The sequence below is a fragment of the Canis lupus genome, chromosome 14 (genome assembly GCF_011100685.1).
Source record: "Canis lupus familiaris isolate Mischka breed German Shepherd chromosome 14, alternate assembly UU_Cfam_GSD_1.0, whole genome shotgun sequence".
NCBI classification, from domain to species: Eukaryota; Metazoa; Chordata; class Mammalia; order Carnivora; family Canidae; genus Canis; species Canis lupus.
The window spans coordinates 45800243-45822683 of record NC_049235.1 but is presented as its reverse complement, the minus strand read 5'-3'; positions in this window follow the sequence as shown (position 1 = coordinate 45822683).

The window sequence follows — 22441 nt, the reverse complement described above, 5'->3', positions numbered from 1 at the left end:
AGAAGGAGAAAGGAAGAGCCTAGAATTTGCATATAAATTAACATTGCTAAAAATTCTCCAGGGTTGGAACAATCTATGGACTTCCAAGAACATGATTAATGTCTCCACCCCCTTCAAAAAAAAAAAAAAAAAAAAGGTCAGAGTCCTAATCCCTAGAACCTGTGTTACTTTATATGGGAAAAAACAAAATTGCAAATGGGATTAAGGATCTTCAGATGGGGAGAGTCTCCTAGATTATCCAGAGGGTCCCTAAATATAATTACATGTATACTTCAGAGAGGGGCAGAGGGAGATTTGACCACAGAAGAGAAGGCAATGTGGCTACACAGATAGAGATTGGAATGGTATGGCCACAAGCCAAAGAATGCCAGAAGCCACTAGAAGCTTTGAGAGAAAAGGAATATGCTCCAGAGGGAGTACAGTCCTGCTGACAATTTATTCCAGGGATCCTGATTTTGGACTTCTGGACTCTAGATCTGTGAAAAAATAAATTTCTGTCCTTTTTTTTTTAAGATTTTATTTATTTATTCATGAGAAACACAGAGGAGAGAGCCAGAGAGACACAGGCAGAGGGAGAAGCAGGCTCCATGCAGGGAGCCTGATGTGGTACTTGATCCCGGGACCCCAGGATGACGCCCTGGGCCAAAGGCAGGCACTAAACCACTGAGCCACCCAGGGATCCCCTCTGTCCTTTTAAGCCATCACATTTGTGGTCAATTGTTACACAGCTACAGGAAATGAATACAATAGCTGACCTCAATTTTGAGAATTTTGCTTTGCTGTTCTGATAAATAATCCTCAGCTTGCCTTATAAAAGCAAAAAGTTGGAAATACTCTAGAATTTCTATAAATAGCAGTTTAATTTAACAAATGATGATATTTTGTTAAGTGGTATACTATACAACTGTTAAAAAGAAATGGCAGGAGTATGTTTGCTGACACAGCGTAAGTTCATAATACACCTGCCATTAAAAAAAAAAATACACCTGCCATTGAGTTAAAACCCAACACCAGTTGAACGCTAATTTTTTTTAGATTTAAACTTTGATCCATTTGTAAGTTATCCTGGCATATATCATGAGGTATAAATACAGATTTATCTCTTTCCACTTGGCTATGATTTTATGATCTGTTCTAATACCACTTACAGAGTAGCACAGACTTCCTGCACTAATTCCCCATATATAAGATTCCCATATATTGAGGCTTATTTTTGGACTTTTCAGTGTGCTCCATTGATCTGTTTGTTCATGCATCAGTATCACATCGTTGCTATTCCTAAGTAGTTAGAATTTTATATCTGATGACTTCCCATACTACTCTATTTTTTCCCCAGAATTTTCCTGTTCTTCTTTTTTTAAAAATTTTATTATTAAAGCATAGTTGACATACAGTGTTATATTGGTTTCAGGTGTACAACATAGTGATTCAACAGTTCTATACGTGACTCATGCTCGCCACAGTAAGTGTAGTTACCATCTATCATCATACAATGTTATTACAATATTATTGGCTATATTCCCTATGCTGTACTTTAAATCTCTATGAGTTATTTATTTTATAACTGGAAGTTTCCTGCTCTTCTTGATTTAGAATTGCCTCAGCTATTTTTTAAAAGTCCTATGGGTTATTTTTTGTTATGATCATGTTAAATTTATAATTAGTGAAAATTGACATATTTATGGTTATTGTCTTCCCATCCAAGAATTGGTATGTCTCCCATTTGTGTGTGTATATATCTGTGCACACACGTGCCTGCATGCTCTTCACAAGGGATTTTAAAGTTTTCTTCATACGCTTTTTGTTATCCTTATGAAGTTTATTCCTCGGTATGTTATCTCTTTCGTTATTATTAAATGCATGATTTTTAAAATTATACTTTGTAACTTCAAAAGCTGTTTATTTCTCTTTATTAACTTTGTACCCTGATATCTTACTAAACTTTCTCACTTTTGGTGGTTTATCAGGTATGATCTTGGGTTCAATAGATTTAAATAAGATCTTCCACAAATGTTGATAGTTTTATTTCTTCTTTTCTAGTTTTTGTAGCTATAATCTCTTGCTCTTGTCTGATTCTATCAGTTTGCTCCTCAGTACAATGATAAATAACAGCAGTATCTATATAATATTCCTGACTTTGGTGAGAATGCTCTTAGCATTAAGTATTAGCTTTTTGATTTGAGATACCTGTCAATGAAGCATCTGTTCTTAATTTATTGTTTTGTTAAGACTGGACATGGGATTATGTCAAATGATTTTCTCAGCATCTATTAAATAATTTTGATAAAAATTATTTTTCTTATATTAATATGAATTCATTTGAAAATTTCTTAATATTGAACCAACTTTGCATTCCTAGAATACCAACTTAGATATGGTACATTATTGTTTTAACGTGCCACTGAATCATGTTTCTTCAAGTTTAATTTAAGATTTTAGAATAAATATTCATAGGAAAAATTACACTTTATTTTTCGCAAAATTTTTTGGGTTTTGGTAGCAACATAATGTATCTTGTCAAACAAAATTGGAAGCTTTTCTTCTTTTTTTCTGCTCTATGCTTTTTCTATGCTATGGAATTATTTTTATTTAAAAAGGCCATAGAATTGCCCAGTGAAACCATCCAGGCATGGTGCTTTCGTGATGGATTACTCCTTGACAACTTCCTAGGAATTGATTGGTTTGGATTTTCTTTCTCTTCTTAGGTCAGTTTTGGAAAATTACATTTTCCTGGAAAATTTTCCATTTCACCCAGTGTCAAAATTATTTGCATACGGTTGAACAATACAGTCTTTTATGGTTTTTCTTATTTGTTTTATTCCTTTTATCTTTCTTTACTATTTCACATTTAAGTCGAAATATAGGAAATTTTAAAATTTAACTTTAAAAGCTTTTAGAAGTATTACTTACCATCCAGAACTCATAAAAAGGAATGGATAAATCCTGCCACATAAATTTCTTTTTAAATCTTTGCATAGCAAAAAAATTGCTATAAGCAAAGTCAGAAGTTTGACAACATACTAAGGAAACATTTGCAACTTACATAAGAAATCAAGAATTAATATCCTTATATTTGCATGAGATGGGTTTTAAAAGCTTTTGTAAAAAAAAAAAAAAAAAGCTTTTGTAAATACAAAGGAAAATAAATCAACAGCCAATAGAAAATTTACAAAAGGATACAACAGAACAAACATTACATATGGCTCTTGAATGAACATAGGGACAGATGCTTGCTCACTCGTAAGAGAAAGGCACATTAAAACATAAGTGAAATACCACTGTTTAAACATATATTGGCAACATGTAAAAGTTTGAGTACATGCTTTGGGTGGGGTGGGCTGGAGAAAACAGTCACTCTCGTACTGTGCAGGTGGAAGTAGAACTTCATACAATATTTAAGCAGGAAAATTTGAGTCTCTCCATCAACCAGGAAAATGCTTTGACCCAGACATTCCACCTGCAGAAACAAGTTACATTTTCCAGACTGACCGGCAAATGCAGCCTCTGACACCATCTCCGCTTCCAGCAAGTTCCACAAACTCTCACCGGATGGGGACAGTTTTCACACAATGGAGGACAGGCGCCACAACGTGCTGACAAAGTCACACTTGCTGATATTGGCCAGAATATTTCTCACAGCTGGTTCTCTTTCCTCAGGATCTCGCACCTCTCAACAGACCTGGCTCTCCGATCTCACAACACAGCTCCTCTGAATCCAAATGGCAAAAAAACACAAATAAGACGGGTATTCCCACTATGGACTGCTGTAAGATGTGATATGAATTAAAGTCACCTTTGCCCCCCTTTTAAATTCAGATCCTCTATGAATCTTGTTTCTCAGGAGTGATTACCCCAATTTTTCTAAATTTTGTTTAACAACAGTCTAGCCCTTCACTCCAAATTTATGCCATGTTTCTCAAGAAAACCTTTGGTAGAAAGTATACTCCTTTTTTGTATTTATGAGCCTGTCCACATTGTCTTCTTTGCCTTCTCATAATTCCATATTCTGCATGACAATAGGAAAAGTGACCTGAACTCTCTTTACCAAAAATAGTCATGATCCTAATATAACATATTGCGTTTCTATCGCCTTCCTCATCCCCCCAGATCAGCACAGCCCTTCCTGTCCTTCTGCTTGACTACTGAAATAAGAGATAACCAGAGATGAGTCCCAGGCCCATGAGAAAGGCAGCATTCAAAGGGTTAACCCCTTTCCTCCACAGAGTGAAGTATTTTGCTGACCGAGTGTGAGATGGGTTGGACCAAATTCAATTTAGCTGCAGTCAACAGGAAAGTAGGGAAGAAAATAGGATTTCACAAACAAAGCATTAAAAAAAAAAAAAAGGAGTCCACAGCAGGAAATAATTATTTGGGCAATTGTTCACTTTGTGAAGGGGCTGGCCTGTATGAATATCTATCAGGGTGCAATGCTGTGTCCGGGGTTTCTCCGCAGCACCCTGTCTGGTCTAATTAGTTACAAAAGTGGTTCTATGGGCTGAAGAAATTTGCAATTGTGTTGTATTTCAGGGGAATGAACACATATGTCATTGAAGTGGAGTCTGGCACCAGCTTATTCTGGTGAAACCTCGAGTGGCCAGCCAGAATGGAATCAATACGAAAGGAAGCTCTGAATGCCAACAGAAGTGGTTTACAAAAATAATTCACTGACCATTCCATCTGCCTCGGATTAAGCATGTTAAACGGTTCAGTTCAAGTTAACATTTCTAATATATAGATATACATAAATAAATAAAACCACATATTTTTATCAAATATTTGTGTTTGAAAACCTCCACCAACACACATAGAACTCGGACAGAGCTCTTTCATCTAACCATATATTTTCCCCCTTAGAACAGCTACACTAAAAACATGTAATCTGAAAAAAGAACTTGGATTGTCCCATTAGAGGAGAGTAAACCCCCTTTGGAAAGGAAAGTGAAAATAATATTTTCAGGATGAAAATCCCTCGATCCGTAAAGGAGTTTTAGAGTTTAGCCTCAAGAAAGTCAGCCAAAGGTTCAATTGATAGGGGATCAAAGAGGGCCTGGGGGAACCCAAGCCTAGCAGATTGGTTTATTCACTGTCCCAACAATGGGTGCTAGAACCAAATGCATAATCTGTTGGTATCATAAAAATATCAGTTTGCATGCAAAATCCATTGAATGCATCTTAAAATCACATAAATTAGAAATCCGAGGTGACTTGGTATAATAGACCACAAATAGAAGATGTCAATATATATTAATACTTACTAAACCAAGTCCTTCTTGTGTAATTGTTGCAACCACCCTATGGGGTGGGTATTTTATTATTACCCCTAGTTAACAGATGTGAAAACTAAAGCACAGAGTAGTTAAGTAACTTGTCCAAGGCCACAGAGCCAGTAAGTACATAAAGCTTGGAATGGAACCCAGGCAGTCCGATTCCAGATCACGCTCTACCCTGCTCCTTCATGTACATGAAAAAGACAAGAGAGGGGGCAGCTGGGTGGCTCAGTCAATTGAGTGTCTGACTCTTGATTTCCTCAGGTCACAATCTCAGGGTGGTGGGATCAAGCCCCAAGTCATGCTCCACAATGGGTGTGGAGCCTGCTTGGGATTCTCTCTGTCTCCTTCTGCCCTTCCTTACCCCAGTTGCATTCTCTCTCTCTCTCTCTCTCTCTCTCTCTAAAAAAAAGGGGGAGGGGCAGGAGAGGAGACAAATAGGAACTCAGAGCAGTTTCCCAGAGCAGGTCCTAGGACCAGACAGAGCAAGATTCACCAACTCATCTTCAGGACTTTATCTCCCCTCCATAGCCCCACATCCACACCCTCTGCTCCCTTTGCTTTTCACTGCCAGACTCAGCTCCTGGCCTACCTAGACTGGGGGTTCCCTGCCCCTCACCTGTGGTGAAGAGGGAAAGGAAGCTGGCTGCTTCCCTGGAAATGAATTCCCCAGGCCCAGCTAAAGGATGGCTTTGCAGACTGTCAAACTCCAAGTCCTGCAAATGAACACATCCTGCCAAGTCAAGTTTAGGCCTTATTGCTTAGGTGCCCCCATAGGGTCACATGGTGTGTGATTTACTTTATCTAGTAAAGAGGTAGAGAGGTGGATCAGGGAGGCAAAGGCCTGATGATTTGTGAGCACCTACCATGAGCTCACACGATTCTTACCATGATAAGCATTTTCCCAGCTCACCTCATTTGAGACACACATAAAATCCCTGGTTACAGATGGTAAAACCAAAGCTCAGGGTGTTTAAGTGGCTTGTTCAAAGTCACACAGGCAGGAAATGACAAAGCAAGGATTAGAGCTGGGCTCTGACTCCAAAGCCCTTGTTTGCCTGGTGATGCTTGGCAGCCCTGCCACTGGCCTCAAAGGCCACTTTGTGCAAGTTTGTCAAAGCTGCCCTTGCTCAAGATACTTTTCCACCAACGGCCAGGAAATTGTCATAATCATTTTAAAAATCTACAAGATGAACGGCACCCCGCAAGGGGTAGCCCTGATGCTGGAGAATAGGAACTTACGTCCGAAGCATGCTCTCTGCGTTGGGCCCCGTCTGCCCCAGCAGAGTGGGCTTCCTTTACTGTAACCCTCCCTACATGGGCATGTGCACGTCCTGCTGCAGGCGGTGTGGGGTGTGAGCTCATGCAGCTCCTATTCAGGCTGAGCAAGACCATGGAGAGTTTCCAGCACTCAAGGTAACGGGAAATGTTGAGCAAAGTAGGTGAAAAGCCTTGTCTAATATTTCCATTTATCTACTTTGTCTGTCTGAATAAGTGTCATTAATTCAAACCATTTCAAAATGGGGCTTGATGATGTGTGAGAGCGGAAGCCCCCAAGCACCAGGCCTCTCCACACCACATCCTTGCTGACGCTATCTCTTGCTTGAAGCGATCAATTGAACCCCAGCAAATGTGCTGTGAATATTGCAGCTAAACTGACCGCTAATGTGCCTGTGTCTGTGCGTATGCGGCAAAGGGACGAGGGATTGAGAGCAGCAGCCGGGGCTGCTCTTCCCAGATACATTTCCCTGGCCTGGCTTCCCTTCCTCCCCCGAGCAACCCCTCCTTCTCAAAGCCCCCCACTTTGAGACCACACGAGGGACACTTCAAAGGAAGAAAAGACAGATGAGCACGATTTTCTCTCTAGGAAATACCCTGCAAATCAACTACTTCGCTGACTTCTCACTGCTAATGCCGTTCCTATAGGCAGCAGAGTTCCTACTGCAATACTAGCCAGCCTCAATAATACTGTAAAAATCCTGCAGCCAGGAGGAAAACCCATCCCTTTCCAAAAGCAAGAGAAAAGTCTGAAAGCTTAGCAACACGCAACTTTAATATTTTGGTTGATAACATGCCATGAACTCAGAGTATTTTCCATTTCCTCTTTGTCATTTTTCCAGTGATTTCAAAGGTCCTTATTAAATCTATCAAAATCTAAATATGGTAAAATTAGGTAACTTTTTTCTCTAAAAAATACACTAAAAAAAAGTATATGCATCCAAATAACTCTCATCCTCTTCATAGTAGATTACTATAAGATACCTGGACCTATTTGAGTGAAGCCTCTCTCTCCTCCACTTCCCCAACACACACACACTCACACACACACAACCAGTTATCTATCTGTGTGAGAAATTCCTTTGCAATTGCGTTCAGTGCTTAGCACATCATTTTGAATATCCTTCATGGTTTCATAGTATAGATTTGTGGGAAAAGTCCAAGAAGCTGAGTGCTTTATTAAAAAAAAAAAATAATCAACCTGGAGTATAGATTTGGGGGTCAAAATTAGATTGCTCTAAGGCAAAAAAAAAGTTGATTTTTATCACATGGCTTATAAGTGGGCTCTGCAAGATATTTCAGGGCAGCAAGTGCCAACATATTCAGAGCAGACTGAAGCATCTCTGGCTAAATGGATGCTGGGGACATTGTGAAGCCTTGGGGAACCTGTTCCCTCACCAGCAAGGCAGGGAAATTAACAGCTACCCCACCTGCCCCGCAAGGCACCCTGAAAACCACTTCAGGAAGAAATGTGTCTCCAGAAGTCACGTGCATTCTAGTCCAATACCCAAAACACATCAAAGCAGAGCTGTTCCAGTTTGAGCGCCAAGGAGGAGAGCAGAGCCCAGCCTGTTTAACCTCTGGTACTCAAACCCTCCTCGCATCTCAGCCATCCCTGAGGTACCTTTTGAGATTTCCTGCCCCCATCTGCCTGGAGCCCAGCATTCACACATCTAAGCCAACTCTAGGGAAGTCTTTGCTAACTGTAAAGCCTGGAGTAAGCAGGAGTCTATTCTCCCAGTTTACTCTATTAGCCCCACGGTCCATCATCTGCAGATGTTGGTAGTCACTGCTAAAGCAATAGTCATTTCAAAGTATTCATCTACTGGTTGACCCTGGCCCTGACTTTTAGTAACTTACTGTCCAGAAAGGGGTTCCCTGTCCTTTCTTTTTTTTTTTTAATTTTTTATTTATTTATGATAGTCACACACACACACAGAGAGAGAGAGAGAGGCAGAGACATAGGCAGAGGGAGAAGCAGGCTCCATGCACCGGGAGCCCGACGTGGGATTCGATCCCAGGTCTCCAGGATTGCACCCTGGGCCAAAGGCAGGCGCTAAACCGCTGCGCCACCCAGGGTTCCCCTCCCTGTCCTTTCTAACAATTACCACCATGGTAGGGAGAATTCTAAGATGTCCTCCAAGATTCTCACCCCTAGATATCGAATCTAACACCAACCAAGGCACACCTCAGACCAATTACATCAACACCTCAGGAAGGTGAGAGGTAATGTGTTTCAAACCTCCTAGGTGATTCCAATGAAAGCCATATTTGGGGACCACCATGATCTGTAGGTTGATTAGACATGAGGGCAGAAAAAAATTCTGACTGGTTGGGGGAAGGCTTTATCTCCTCACAGAACTCAAAGAAAATGCTCAGGAACAAAAGCTCATATTCAGGTGTTGGTAGGTTGTTTTTTTTTTTTTTTTTTTTTTTTTTTTTTGTAAGTTGTTCTGATGGAATTTATCTCCAATCTCCATTACAGATTGTTCAACAGAGGAAGGTGCAGACATTTTCTGTCTGGAAAACTTTCATATCGCTCAGAATTTATCAGTGCACATAGTTGGTGCTCAAAACGCTTATGAAGATCCTGTCTGTTCAGTGATTCTCAGTTCCACTTGGAGGGGTATGGAAGCATCGCAAAGTTTCTTAATATAAAAATCAAGTACATCTACAAAAGAAACAGGCCCCCTCTGCTCACTTTTGCTGGAAGCAGCCTTTAGGAGGACATAGAAGGTTTTTCTCAGAAATGGGGAAAAAGGATAGTGTGGAAAGATTGTCATCAGACTTTTCCTCAAGTCTTTGAGCCCTTATGGACTTAGCATTCTATAAGGTGGGATAATGGTTGGTTTTCCTGCATTTATGAGTTTCCAGAGAGTGTTTTAGAATCCTCACATTATTTTGTACATTCTTAATATTTGGGCACCAGGGCAAGGTGGAAGGGGGGGACATCTGTCTTTCTGGGGACAAACTCTGTTGAATAAGGCCTGTAAGATGCATTTGCTGGCTGAAATGTGAGTCCTTAGATACCAGGTGGGTTCAGCGTGATCACTTTCCAGAATCTTTCTCACATGAATTGCATCCTTGGGCCTTCTCTGCTACTCCTGACATTGGCATGATGAGCTGGCATTCTCAGTTGCCTGGAAAGTGTTTCCCACATTCCAAACACCCGAGATTGCCCCTCTGTGGATTCTCTCACAGTTATTCCAGTGAAAACGACAATGGGAGATTTTTCCCACACTGCCAATGTGCAAGTTTTCTCTTCCTGAGGTCAGTTTGTGTCTGATGCTTCTCCCTACAGTAGCCCTGTGGATCTCAGTCTCCTGAGCACATATGCTAATCACATTTTGAGATACTCTGAAAACGTAAAGTTATTATTTCAAGTGTCCTTCTACTTTAGATGTGTGAATCTGTTTTTATTTGGCCAATGGCCTAGGCAAATACCATTAGCATTTTGAGCACAGGTTGGCACAACAAACTTTTCCATAAAATGTTTTTTGAACACACAAATAGTACTTTGTCAGAGGCTTCCAATGCTGCTATTCCCTGGCCCAGGGGCCTCAGCTCAACTCTCTCAGCTGCTGCTGTGCACTGCTCCTTCACGGCCCCTAAGCAGCCCCTTCTGACAGCCAGTAAGCTTAAAGGGAAATGCAGACCTGGGGAAGCAATGTCTGGAGAAGGGAGTCTGAATATAAAAATTGTGCAACTAAAAGGTTTTCACAGTTAATGTAACTCTTTCCCACTGCAAAAGCTACCTTTAAGAGCTGCCATTTCCTTTACATTAACTAAAAATGGACACATCTGTTGAAAGAAACAGGAGGGGAGAAGACAATAGCTATTATGATAGTAGGGCAAAGTGTGTGTGCGCGCATGCGTGGGCGCAAGCATATGTGTGTGTGTGCGCACGTGTGTGCGCACGTGTGTACGCATAAACCACTAAAGAAAGTGCAAAGAGGCGAGCCTGGTGGAAAGAGTATGTGGAGTTGCTGTCAGTTATTATTTATATAGCATCATAAATGCATGGCTGTCAAAGCCAACGGCCATCTTACTTAACTGCTACCTAAGTGCTGGCAATGCAAGACCTCAGAAGAATGACTCTCCTATTTAATATTTAACCAGATGCTTCCATTTTTGAAAATATACTTTGCTCCTTGTGGAGGAAGGAGGGGAGGCTGACTTTCAAATTCTGTGATGTATGGGCTGTTGTTGAAGCAATAGAACACCAGGTTTTGTTCTTCTAACTTCACTGTCAATATTTCCATCAGGTTGGAAAACAGAGCATTTGTCTACAAGTTTGAATTACTCCCTACATTATTATATTCGTTAACATGCTGACGAAATAGGCTAAGGCGTAGGTACCATGATCCTATAATGGAGATGTGACAACTAAGGCAGAAGGGGTCAATGCAAAGCAAGGGAGAGATGAATCAGAACCTGAATTTTTTTTTTTTAGGGCTTGAATCTTATGATATCATGGAAAGGCCATGTTAGCTAGTCTGCTGAAGTCCCCAAGAATTTACCCAGACTACCAAATGGACACAGGATTGCCAGTTCCGCTTAGCACAAGGTGATGGGGGTGTCTGTTTTGCCCTCTGACAACTGGCTGCCTTTTCATCCTCTCTTCATTGAGTTCTTCTCCCTGTTTCAGGTATATCCCCTGCCTTTCCATCATTTCCTATGCCCGCCCTTCATCTCTGGACCTCCTCTAAGGCCCCGGAAGTGCTCTCTCAGGTATCACAGCCACTACTGATCATGCATAAGACCAGAAGCTCATTCGTTCCATGGTCTCTCCTGGAAACCAGCTTAGGTGGCTATCAGGTAATCAATACAGCAGCCAAGAGGTACACAGTAAGCAGACACTAGGAGCCTCTGAAGTTCACTTGCAAGGACACCCTTTTCCCTGTTCTACATCATGAAGAATTTACTGTCCTCGTGGCTCTCTATCCTTGCTTCCATCCGAGTGTGTGGCAAATATCTAAATGGCTCTGAGCCCCTCTGTCTACAGTGGGGGTACACATGGAAATGGTCAGCCCCTTGAAAGGCCCTCTATTATTCCAGCACTATTACTGTTACAGGCCGACTGTCAAACTCTTTCTCCCGTATCTCTCACACATCATTTCCTCCTGTGCCCATATATTTTAAATGAAAAATGTAAGGACAATAAGACAGTCTGAGAACAAGCGAGCGATATCCCCAAGAAGGAAGACTGTCTGTTCTTGTTGTTCTTGGTTTACTTTAATCTCACCTTTGGGTCTCTTTAATACATCCCACCCTCCTAAAGGGAAAATCAGAGAGACAGAGGAGGCATGAACAATGAAGCATTTCTCTGCTCCATTCCCCGCCTCCCCCATCCCACGGCCCCAGCCCCCCTAGGGCCAAGAACGACTCCCATGCTTCATGAAATTTCAGATAATATTGAGGGGGATGTCAGAATGACTTCACTGGCCTGTACAGACAGCATCTGTATGGGCTCCTGAGGGAGACAGGATTGGACACAGAGCAGCCCCTTGTGCTGGGGACGGCATAAGAGGGTCCCATTATCTACAGAGGGGATGTGAAATTGGAGCAGGTCCAGCTGAGAATGCAGCAAGCCACACCATTTACATGAAATATACGGTGTTGGGTCCGCCACAAAGCCGACCAGCTTTGATCTTGGTGAACTTTTGAATCATGTGTGACTAAAGAATTCTTTACAAAGAATTATTTCAGCTTTCTGAGTTAATGAAAAGCCAGCCCGCAGAATTTATGGAAGCAAGAGACCAAGCATTAGAGGGAGGGAAAAAAAAGTCATAAAAAAAATCCCCAGGAGCCTTTAATGCGACAGTCCTAGTGGTCTGTGTGGATCTCTAACTCCACATTTTTCTGTCAGATTTATTGGGTTTTATTGGAATTCATTCTTCTCGGCACTGAGGTTTGTGGAGATAATCTTAGGGAGAAAAATGTGTCTGAGGCAAAATGAACCAGATTGATGAGACAAAGTCAGGGAATAAGTCCCTACTTTTCGGGCAGTGATCAACCCCATGTACACGCCACAGCACACTGCATTACAAAGCCAGCATCACGCAAGCACCACCGTAGTCCCCAGGAGGAGGTTACCAGAGTCTCTGTTACCTGGGATCAATTGGTTGTAACAGACACAGCAAAATTCTCCAAAATCAACCTGCCATTTTTATTGTGTGAAGTGGTTCTGCTTCCTAACCCACTTCATGGTAGACAATGTATTCTTGAGGGAAAAGAAATATGGGAAGCCAGGGGAAAGTGACCACTTAAAAGCAGAGCGCATGTGTCTTCTGAAATGCATAATGTCTGCGTGCGTTGGCCGGGAATTTGCTACAGAGCCATCATCCAGAGAGTAAATCATAGGATATGTACAAAGAAAGAAATTAGAGCAAAAAGGTTAAGATGTGAGTCATCTCAGATGTGGGAAACCATTTCTCTCCCAAGGCTGGGCATCATTCACTTTCATTTATCCTTTCCCAAGATTTTTCTTTCAAGAAGAGATTAAAGACAGCAGTGATCTCTGAGAAGTCTTCATTCTTTATGCTGTGGTAATAATAAATCTAATCCCTTTTGCTAGTTATCTCTCTCAATGAAAAACACTTTATCCATAAGCTGTCCTCTGGATAGTGAGAGGGTAGCACTTGAGATAATTCTTCCCCTACAGGGAGGCAGACTGGTGCCGAGGTTAAAAGCCTGGTCCCGGCCCCATGCTACTTTGGTTTGAACCCCCTTCCTAGTTAGTTCTTTCCCTTCCCAGGGGGGCTCTGCACTTAGAGTTATTCTCTGGGTTCAGTTTCCTCATGGGAGTAATGATAGTGTCTCCCTCCTTGGGTTTTTATAAGGACCAAATGAGATAATAGATACTAAATACTTTCTGGTACACCGTAAACCCTCAATAAATATTAAATGACATCCTAAAACTAGGTGCCTTGAAAAATTGATTACAGATTAGGTTCTTTTTACTTATTTTAAGAGGCTTTCCAGTTTGGGGAGAAAAAAAACATGCTATTTATAAAACAGAACAATTAGAATGAAAATAACACCATTTATTACTCTAACAGAGCTTCAATTTAACAAACTCCCAATAGCTATTTTTTAGGATGTACCTATGTGTGGGCATCATGCCAGATAATCTGATGTTCATTATCTAATTTTAATTCTCAGTATAAACATTTGGAGGAGATAGCTATCTTGTAGCCTTGAACATGTTTGGTGAGGTTATGTGATCAGCTCACAGTTGCAAGACAGGAAGTGTCAGGGTTTGCATTTAAACTCAGATTTTCTTATTTCAAGTCCATACTCTTTCTAGACACTTGCTTCCTACTTGGTAATATTCAAAATTCAAATTAGTATATGCATAGAATCTATTAATACTAATAGCTGATCATTTTACAAAATAAAAAGTGGAATCTTATTGTAATCTACCCCTTCAACAAATACATATGTCTTCTGCAAATTAGGGAAAGCAAATCATGTGCCTCAAGGGCAACAAATTATGTGCTTCAAGGGCAACAATTAATCACCAAATTAAGAATACTCATCAATAAGGATTGAAATTCAGAGAAAAACTAAAAACTAAGTCAGAAGGTTGAGATGAAGATCACTGAGTTCTAAATTTGCAAGAAAATAAAGTGAAGAGTTTTTGTTTTGGGATTTTGAGGCTTTTTAAATTGTTGATCAGTTTAGGGGTTGGTTGTTTTTGGTTGGTTGGCTGGTTGGGTTTTGGTCATTTGAAAAAGAAATCACAAAAATACCTTTTCTCCTTAAAAATATCCCATCAATAACTCATGAATTCTTTTCACTACTGCTTAAAAAGTATTATTAAAGTGCCCTGAGGGCTTTTTCTTTCTCTTTTTCTTTCCTGTCCAACATTCCACAAAATAAAAGAAAGCTAATCTGTGAGTCTTACTCTCTTCCAATACCATTTTTAAAAGACAAAATGCTGAGCCATGCTGAATTCATAACTCATGCTTGGCATCTCTTGGAAAAAACTCCAATTCCCTCCCATCAGTGCAGAGGAAAGTGAGCGGCTCTGACAGAATGAAGCAACACATCAGTAGACCTGTTCCCTCTACCAGAAGCCATGACTCCAGACTTTGGTGGGTGTACTGGTTTCCTAGGGCTGCCACAACATAGTTGCACAACTGGGGAGCTTAAACTATAGAAATGTGCTATCTCACAGTTCTGGAGGCTAGAAGTCCAAAATCAGGGTGTGGCAGGGTTGATTCTTCCTGCTGGCTGTGGGGGAAGGAGGGGTTCTTGACCTCTCTCCTTGGCTTGTAGATGGCTGTCTTCTCCCTGTGCCTCTTCATGTTGCCTTCCCTCCAGGAATGTTTGTGTCCAACTTTCACCTTTTTATAACAATAACAGTCATATTAGGAATCCTCCCTCCTCCAGGATGACGTTATCATAACTAATTACATCTGCAATGACCCTATTTCCAAATGGAGTCACTTTCTGGGGCAAGAATTACAACATATGAATTTTGGGGAGACTCAATTCAACCCATAACACTGACTTATGGCTCTAAAATTTTGCCTGGCAAAGGTTGGCTCTAGTCACTTAGAGGATGAATTAAGTATTAGCCAAATAATATCATGCCCATTAACATACTTTCTAAGAGCAAATTATTATATAAAAGTAGGTAATAATTGTCTCTATAATCTCCTCACAGATTATTTCCTCTGAGCAAATAAACTCCCAACCAGTGTAGTCATAAGCTTTAAAATGGCACCCTGACACCAGACATGCTTACCTTGCTTTAGCTGAATATCTAACACTTGGAACTAAAAGGAGGAAGAAGCAGGATTGGGGATGAGAAACCAGTAAAATAACATGCAAGCACGTTATTCTGTTGGACTCACAATCCATCACTAAGACAAACAAGTATTTCCTACTGGGAACTAAAGTTTGGGGCTTACTGTATGTAATTCATTTACAATTCAGGGTATTAGAGTCAGCTCCATGTAGCTTTCTCTGGATACTCTTTTCAGAAACTTCCCTCTGCTCCCTACCTACCACAAAGATGAATTACCTGCTTCTCTCTGGCCTTCCCAGCAATGAGAGTTACTTAGGCATGAAGGTTACTGATGTGTCTCCTTCAGAAGATTATGAAATCTTTAAGGGAAAGAGAGGTTAATGTCTAAAGCCACAATGCAAAGAGTACAGTAAAGATTTACTAAATGAAAGGAGTGCAATAGTGTTTGCTTGGTTAAAACTGGATAGCCATGGAGCATCTCACCCTAAGAGCTGATGAATACATGGCTGTCCCTGCTTTATAGAGAGGAATGGCCAGCCTTCATTTTTTTCTGAAGACCCCACAGAGGGAATAAGCAGAAAGCCTCAGGGGCTACCCTGGGAATGCCATCCATTGCCAGAATTGGTGCTGGCTCTGTATGTCAGTCCCTTGCTGAGAGGAGCACACGTGACATAGCAGAGAGTACAGACAGACCACAGCTGACTACCTTGTGAAGATGGAAAGATCATTTTAAACAATTCTGACTCTCTTTTAATCAAAAGTACTATGGTTTAATCTTTGCCTTCCTTTATCTTGATCTATCTTTGTTGAAACTCTGGCCAAAGCAGAGAGTAAAAAAACATATATCTTTTTGCAATAGTTTATCTTTTATGGGAATTTCTCTGTGGCATTTTCCCCTATTTTATTTGGGCACATTTGGTTTCTCCCAAAAGGACTATATCAGCTGGCATTAGGAAACTTTAGAAATGTGTTTACACTAAAACACTCTTGAAATTGAATCTTCAGGATGACCCAAGTCTAAAGGGACTGCTATTTTATTAATGCAACTCTGTTTTCTCTAAATTTGCTTTTGTGAAACTAAATTTTCTCACATGTTAAGGTTGGGTCAGGAAGCGACAGGCAAATGTGAGTTAACTCCTTATCAACTGCAAGTGGTGCCAAGGAGGGGAAACATTGATTCCATTTGGGTTCCCATCTCTGGACTAGTTCAGTGTGTGACTGAACTTGTGGCAGCTCCAAATTAACTCCCTTCCAAAGTGCTGTCTTCAAGTACCTTCTTGAGCTACCTTTGCATCCAAACTCAAATTCAAAGGAAAAAAGTTCAGAGAGCTGTCCCAGGATCCCAGGATGATGTGCTCTGCTTAAAGAGTCTAAATTAGTCTTAGGTTGACAACATTCTTTAAACTGCAAAAGAAAAGAAGAATTATCTCCTTGTTTAGTGGTATTTGCATCAGAAAAACTCCAAGTACTTAAGGAAAAAAAGGATTCCTTTCACCTTTCATGTACTTGGCTCTGTATGTGCATTGTTCTGAGGCTATGCTATCCAGCCTTCACCTGGGGAGAAGAAAAGACAGCTATGGTTATTTAACACACTAATGCACTGCAATACAGACAAACCCCTCTCTTGCTCCATGGAGGACAGTATCAAGAGTAGATGCGCAACCAGAACATGGAGAGCTGAACCCCTTAACACCACCCCCTCTCCCAACCTCCCACTGAACTCTGGCAGCTTATCCTAATATTTCCTAACACTCTTGTGAGCTCTACAAGCCACTCCATTAAGCCAGGCTCTATTCATGGAGGAGATGAGTCATTTTTTTAATTTAGGATAAACCTGATCTTTATCAATTCCCTATTAAATTCAAGAAGTAAGGGAAAACTCCATGTTTTTGTTTCTTATTGCTGCTATAACCAATTACCAAAAACTTAATGACTTAAACCAATTCAATTTATTATCTTACAATTTTGGAGGTCAGAAATTCAAAATCAATTCCACTGTGCTAAAATCAAAATGTTAGCAGGACTGCAATTCCTTCTAGAAGTTATAGGTAGACTCAGTTTTCTTGCCTTTTCCAGCTTCTAGGGTCCGCTTATACTCCTTAGCTCCTGACCACTTCCTCTATGTCAGAGGGCATCATTCCACCTCAGTTTCCATTTTTACAGCTCTCCATCACTATGCTCCTCCTGCCTCCCTCTTAAAAACACTCCTGCACTTCTATTGGGTCCATCTGGATAACCAAGGATAATCTCCCTATCTCAGAATCCTTAACTTCATCACATTTTCAAAGTCCCTTTTACCATATGAGGTAATATTTTCATAGGTTCTGAGGATTTGGATGTGGTCATCTTTGAGGGTACCATTACTTATCCTACCATACTCCGTGGAAACAGAAGTTTATTCCATCACACCCCTGATGAAAAATGTTTAGCTCTCTCCTTGTTTTTCAGGACAGAGTTCAAGAATTCCCAGCACCCTTCATGACCCCATCCTGCTTACTTCTCTAGCAATACAAAGTAACTATTGAGAGTACAGTACTCAGCAGTCTGAGTTTTTAAGAGCTATAAAACCTAGGGTAAGTTATTTGACCTTTCTAACTTTTGTTTTCTCATCTGGAAGTGGGAGAAATGATGATCCATCATACAGAGTTACTGAGGATTAAATGAGATAAATAATGTAAGTATAGCCTTGAGCTGAGTTCCTGGCACATAAAAAGATAAACAGATGGTAGATTAGTCCTAAAAATATTATACATGGGGACACCTGGGTGGCTCAGTGGTTGAGCGTCTGCCTTCGGCTCGGGTCATGGTCCTGGGGTCCTGGAATCGAGTTCCACATCAGGCTACTTGCAGGAAGCCTGCTTCTCCCTCTGCCTATGTCTCTGCCTCTCTCTGTGTGTCTCTCAGGAATAAATCAGTAAAATCTTTAAATATATGTTATATATTATTCTCTCAAGAATAAATCAGTAAAATCTTTAAATATATGTTATATATTATATAATATATATAATACATCACTGAAAAAAAAAGACAAATACGTCTACCCTTACAGAATTCACATTCTGATGAAAGATATACATGCACAAGAAATGAGAGAAAAGGAAAGGAAAGGAAAGGAAAGGAAAGGAAAGGAAAGGAAAGGAAAGGAAAGGAAAGGAAAGGAAAGGAAAGGAAAGGAAAGGAAAGGAAAGGAAAGGAAAGGAAGAGAGAGAGGAAGGAAGGAAGGAAGGAAGGAAGGAAAGAAGGAAAGAAGGAAGGAAGGTAAAGGGTAAGTTAAGAAGATGATATGTGTTCTAGAAAAATTTACAAGAGCAAGGTTGGGGAGATTGAGTGCTGGAGTAGGAGGTCCTGTTGCAATTTCAGATGAAGGGTGGGGACCAGTGAAAGCCTCATGGAGTAGGTGACCCATAAGCCAGGGTCTGAAGGAAATGAGTGAGTTCACATTCTAGGCAGAGGGAAGAGTGAGTGCCAAGTCCCTAAGCTGGGAGCAGACTGCATTTGAGGAGAACAAGAAGGTCTGAGTGGCCCAGTGAGAAAGAGTGAGAGTAGGCCAGTCTGGATGGGCAATGCTACTTAAATCAACTCTTTGGAAAGTTATAAGGATCCCAAGAGCCTCATAGACATGGTAGAGACTTTGGCTATTACTCTGGATGGAATAGGGACCCACTGATGGGTTTTGAGTAAAAGAGTGACATGCTCTGAACTGGGGTATTTTGCAATTGGGGTTTTGTTTGCTTGTTTTGTTCCTGATGTAGTTAAATATATTCATTTAACATTTCTAGGTGTCATATGTTTGCCGTAGTGCTGGAAATTAGTTTTATGTTACTTTATAAACACGTTGGTAACTAATCTCTAGCTTGAGCCTATCAAATTAGTTCATGTTTAATATGGCTTACCATTTTCTAACCAAACTTTAACCCCATCAAAAAATGTAATGTAGTGCATTGTTGCTCCACAACCCTGCCTCAATCCTCTTCCTTATTGTTGGTGTATTTATCCTAGAAAATAGGCAGGAGATTTAGGAAAGCAAAAAAAAATTAAAAGTATATATATAGTATGTTCCAAAGCTTGAGAAATCTTACGCAATGATTCATTTGTAATGCCTAATTTACAAATTCTGATTTCCTGCTGATATGCTACTATTAACTGAAAGATTCTGAATAGTGAAAACCTGTGCCTGAAAATGTTATTTTATTGGCTTATCTTATAATTATTCATCTATCAGAAAAATTTTTCTCAGTAACAAAGGGTCTACAAATAAATTGCAGCTATTATGTAATAGACTCTTCTTTTAAACTTCAATATAGAGATTCTTTTTTTGTCATCACCTGCTTAGTTTGTGACCTAGAGAAATGTTATTTTCATTTTAAGTTCATTTAATTATTGCTTTACAGGAAAAATAATTTCTGATTAGATTAAATATTTGATTCTTCCTTGAATACTTTCATAGAATAATGTAGTTTGTAATGAATATCAGATGTATATTATCACTGAATCATACTATTTTTTATTTATTTTACTACTGCAAAGACCACAAGTGATTAAGAAAATTCTATTGGCTGACCTGGGTTTTAGAAGTATCCTTCTGACTGCTACAGGTGGAATCCATTGGAGGGAGGTGAGAATAGGGCAGGTAGACAGATAGGAACCACAGTAATAATGCAGAAGAGATGTGACAGTGTCTCACACCAGGGTGGTTGCAGTGGAAGAACTGAGAAGTGCTCACATTCCAGGTATATTTTGAATATGGAGCTAATAGAATTTCCTAATGTAGTGGATATGAGGTGTGAGAGAAAGAGAGGAATCAAAAATACTCTTAATCTCCAAAATGGATGAACCTTGAAAAAATCAAGCTAGGTGAAAGAAGCCAGACACAAAAGGTCATATATTACCTAATTTCATTTATATGAAACATCCAGAAAAGGCAAATCCATTGCTACAGAAGGTAGATTAGTGGTTGCTAGGAGCCGGAGAACCGGAGAGAATGAGGAATGGTTGGTAATGGATAAAGGATTACTTCTGGGGATGATGAAAATATTCTGAAATTAGATGGTGATGTTTTCACATTATGAATGTACTAACAGCCACTGACTTGTACATTAAAGTGGTTAAAGTGATGAATTTTATATTCTGTGAATCTTACCTTAACTACAGGAAAAAAATATCTTGTAGTATTCTGGCTTGAGCAACTGGAAGAATGAAGTGGCCATCAATGGAGGTGAGGAAGGTTGTGGGTGGAGCAGCCTAGTGTGGGGAAGATGAACAATTGAGTCTTGAACATGTTGGGTCTGAAAGATCTATTAGGCACCCAAACAGAAATGTCATAAATATAGTTTGTTGACAAGTTTTTAGTTTGGAAGAGCATTTAGGCTAGAATATCTACACTTGACTGTTCTAGGCATAGAGGTGGCATTGAAAGCCATGAAACTCAGTGAAATCACTAACTGTGAATGTAGATAGAGAACTAAAAATTGAGCTCTCGGAAAGTCTGAGGTTTGGAATTAGAGGAAAATATAGGAAGCTGTCGAGGAGACAGAGAAGTAATCAATAAGTAGGAATCAAACTGAGAGATTATTATTATCTTCTAATATTTTCTGTATCTTCTAATATCTAATATCTTCGCATGTTTATCTTCTTGATTACACATCAAGGTCCTGGTCAGTGTTATGATAGTGTCATTCCTTGAGGAGCCTTCCTACATGCTGTTCTTTGTAACTAGAATGTTCTTGCTCCTTTCTGAAGTGGTTAACTTCTTCTCATTCTTCAAAACTAATTTCAAATATCATCACCTTTAAGAAGCCCACCTTTCTCTTCTAGTCTGAGTGAGATGCTCCTCTCGTGCTTTCCCAACACTGTATGCATAATTTACTATAGCCCTTGTCATGCCCAATGGTAAATCGGCCTACATGTCCATGTCCCCCTCTAGACTAAATACAAGAGTATGCCATTATAGCACACTTAGCATTTAGGCCAGCATTCAGCACATAGAGAGTACTAAAAAATAGCCAGTGAATGAAAGAAAAATATATAAATGCCTTACTTGACTCCATAGCAATGTTAAGAAGTTAAATGTACATCAAAGTGCTTAGGAATTTTTCATATTCATAATCCTCTGTTAAACAAAATGGGTGGGAATGCTACTTAAATCAACTCTGTAGAAAGTTACTTTATAAAGCAAAGAATTCTACTACAAAAAAAAAAACACCTGCAAATCAGCTGTTATTGCAAGTTTATAATACTATACACATATATAGGATTCTTTTTTTTAAGACTTTATTTATCTATTCATGAGAGATGGGGGGATGTCAGAGACACAGGCAGAGGGAGAAGTAGGCTCCTTGTGGGGAGCTTGATGTGGGACTCAATCCCAGACCCCAGGATCACGCCCTCAGCCAATGGCAGATGCTCAACCCCTGAGCCACCCAGGCGCCCCCACATATTTGGGATTCTTGTCCTATTCTAATAAAACTAATTTGAGAAGATACTTTCATATTGCATTTTCACATGTACTTTCAAACATACAATTATATTTGGATGTTGGGATAAAATGAAATCTAAAAACAACTGCCAGAATATTTATAAATAAAGTTCCCCACTTTTAAAATGGGGAACGGGGACCAGCACACTATGTAATGTGTCCTAAGGATATAAACTATCGAATGAAGAATAGTTAAAATTATAGACAGGCATTTAATGAGAATTAAAACATTGTGCTCAAGTCTCTGCATTCAAAAATAATAATAAATCAAGAATCTCTCAGGAATTTTTTTATCACATGAAAAAAATTCACTCTCAACTTTAAGAACTTTTGTAATCTTATTAAAGGAAACATAAACTCTGACCCTTTAGTCATGTTTAGAAAAAGTAATTCCATATGTTTATTAAATTAGAAAAGGTAATTATGTCAGAGGCCAAACATGCAGAAATAAAGACAACGCCAAGGGAAAGCCACTTCATGATCACCCTTTTCCCCTGGAGATTAATCTTTGACCATGAGAGCAGATTATAGACTAGACGAAAGAGGTGACTGAGGTAGCTCTGAAGGAATTCTAACTTTGGATCTGCCATTTAAAGGTAAATAAAATAATAGCAGGGAATTGTAACAGAAATCTTTCAGTCATTGCCCTGGCATGGCCCTAGA